Source organism: Vicia villosa, linkage group LG5 (assembly GCF_029867415.1).
Source record: "Vicia villosa cultivar HV-30 ecotype Madison, WI linkage group LG5, Vvil1.0, whole genome shotgun sequence".
Lineage (NCBI taxonomy): Eukaryota > Viridiplantae > Streptophyta > Magnoliopsida > Fabales > Fabaceae > Vicia > Vicia villosa.
In genome coordinates this window covers 160164085-160167394 of record NC_081184.1, presented here as the reverse complement: position 1 = coordinate 160167394, position 3310 = coordinate 160164085, and positions in this window count along the sequence as shown.

Sequence of the window (3310 nt, the reverse complement as noted above, 5' to 3'; positions counted from 1 at the left end):
CGCCTGATAGACTTTCTTCACTTTCACCTTGATCTCCATCCTTTCAAGTGTTGGATACAAAGGTTATACTCTTGTTCTTCTTTTTTGACCTCTCACTTTAGTCATCTCAAAGGTTTGTATAGAACCAATGAATTTATCAACTTTGATGTTGCTTAGGTCTGGGCCTCTTCAATAGCTGTAACCTTCATATCAAACTTCTTAAGAAGTGATATGAGATTTTCCTAACCAGCCTTTCTTTATACATCTTCTCTTCTAGAGCAAAATAAGTGTTGGCAATGTCACAAAATCTCATGTAGAATTCAGATATGGATTCATTTTTATAAATTCTAAGATTCTCAAAAATATGTTGTGAGGAGCCGCAATCTTGACATACAAATTTTGGATGCGCCTTCATGTGGAGTTTTGATAATCTCTCATGCTTCCTTTGCTTCAATACACATGTTGATCAACCTAAACATGTTCTTGTCAAAACTATTAAAAATAGAATTCAAGGCCTTGGAGCTTCCAAGAGTTTTCATCATCTTCAACACTTGTCCAATCAGCTTCAAGTTTTAAGATAGATGTTCCATCTTCAGAAGTAATCACAGGGTGTTTGCAACCTTTAATCACATCCTTCCATAGTTTGTACCATCCAAGACATGTAGTCTATTGCGTGATTATCCATCCTTAGTGTTATCCATTTGAACAAAAAATACCTTCTTCGGAGCTCTCTCAAACAGAACAAGGTGTCTAATCTGATACAAATTGAAAATATATTCTATTAGGACAAATGTTCGACCAGATGTCTAAGACAAAGTGTTCAACCTCCTAAACTTGAAATCAATAAATGAGAAAAACCAAGATAAAAAATAAGGCAATAAAGAACACGAGAGAATTGGTAACCCAATTCGGTGCAACCTCACCTATGTCAGGTGAACTTTCAACCTAAGAAAGGAAATTCACTCTCAATAGAATTAGTACAAAGTGTCATAGATGAACATACTCCTTTTTAAATGCCCCTCTTCTTATTTCTACTCGTGTCTTTCTATTTAGGACCCCCTCTAAATATGAGAACCCCTTTCACTTTCTCTCAATCACTAACCCTAGTGGTCAACTCAATAAACATAATATTGAATGTTGAATTACAACTCAACTAACAAACCATACTCAATATCTTTGGATATGAATGTAGGCTTTAGAGTGGTACACAAACAATAACACTAAGAAAATACTCAAAATAGAAATCCTAACAAAAAGATTCTTTAATACTTGCACACCCTCAAACGTTAGGTTTGAGTCTCCCTAAATAGAAATGAAATCCGGGTTTTTCTCCAATAGGCATAAGCTTTGATCTTGTCTAAATTTGTAGAGGATTCTTTTTTGATTTGTTTCTTAACGAACTCCAACTAAAGATTTGATTTGTTTTTGAATTCAAATTTAAATATCCATTTAAATTGGTTTGATCATATTCAATCCTTCAAACAAATCTAAATCACACATTTCTAAAAGATAGCAACAAATTACGATGCACAAATTTTGAAATCACGTTCAGATCAGCTTCAACATTGGCCTTCTAAAAAGGGTTAGATGTTGCACACATGATGGAACATATTGTCCCACATGTGTCATTTCTTCATCAAAACATCTTGTATACTCCATATTATTTGGCATAATGCACCCAATCACATGGAACAACATACTTCAATAATTTTTCTAAGCTATGGATAACACCACTCAATCATCATCTATTTCTGTTTCTATTTTCAATGGTGAAAATTATAATTTCTGGCGTGTTAAAATGGAGACATTTTTTTCATCTCAATATCTATGGGACATAGTAGAAGAAGGCTTCACCACTCCAGGTGATACTTCAGCTCTTAATGCAGTTCAAAAAAAAAAGAGTTGGATAAAAATAAGTAGAAAAGTTCAAAGACACTGTTCACCTTGCAACAAGCGGTGACTAATGCAACTTTTTCAAGAATTATGGGAGCTTAGACTGTCAAAGAAACGTGGAACACGTTGTAGGATGAGTTTCAAGGAAGCGGCAAAGTATGTGCCGTTAAACTTCAATCTCTAAGAAGAGATTTTGAATGATTAAAGATGAAAGAATTTAATACCGTTAAAGATTACTATTCTAAAATTAAAGAAATAATTAATTAAATGAGAGCTTTTGCGGAGGATATCCTTGTGTAAGGAAATGCTAGAAAAATCTAGAAGTATTATAATATTAATCTATCATGAAACATCTAGAATGAACTAAAATAATTTAGAAACATTCTCAACCATTGAGAAATGACTTGAGTTTGTAAATAGGTACAATTGATATTTTATTCTTAATCATTCAAAAAAAAAAATCTTATGGTCTTCTTTCTAAACATTTTTTTAAAACTACCTTACATCAACTATCAACAATTCAAATATCAATACTATTTGTCTTTTAGAGTTTGTTGTTGTTTTTTTTTAATCTATAAATAAATTGTTTTTGAAAGGTATGAAACGGGTGTATGCTTTTCTTTTAGCATAAATGAAACATTATGCTTAAAAGCTTCTATAACATTGTCTATTTAACAAAACAAAAAAATCAGAACCTGATTTAGGATATTTATGGTTTATAAACCTATGTCGGTACATATTCTCCCCCTTAAAATTTAAAGGAGACAACTTAACTATCAACTTTTGGTCTTCAAGCGCACAAGTAGCACTCTAGTAGTCTGGTTTATATAAGTCAAAAGGTGAATCTTGGAATTGCAGGTTTTCCACATGACAATTAATTAACTTTACAGCCGCACAAGGACAAGAAATGATTATCAGACAAATCATGTCTGAAAAGATTTTTTGCTATAGAAGTTGTTGAATTTAATTACATAAATCCACGTATCAATTCAAATTTTGTCAATCAACTAGCAGCGTTGTTGTACCAATGCATCATTGCATGTGAGTTGCTCACAAAAGACATGCAAAAAGATGTCATTGTAATTTCGTATGTGAGCAAAGAATGATACTTTGCAAGTTGTGAATTAGTTGCATTTGATTAAGACTCGGTTTGTGGAGAGGAGTAAAACTGTTGCTGCCAGCTCTAGGCTGGCTTCATAAAACTGAAAAAATTGTAACCACAAAGATCTAGGTTTGATCCTGTTGCTGCCAGCTCCAACATGTCATTCTGCATGTATTTCAATAAATGTTTGATAATTCTTTTATTCTGGTGGGTAGATTAGACATGTACTGCATTTAAACATCGTGCAGTACTTGTATATATGAACACTAATAAAGACACATACCTCTTACGACACTAACATAGACACGACACGAACGCATACACATTAACAGTATA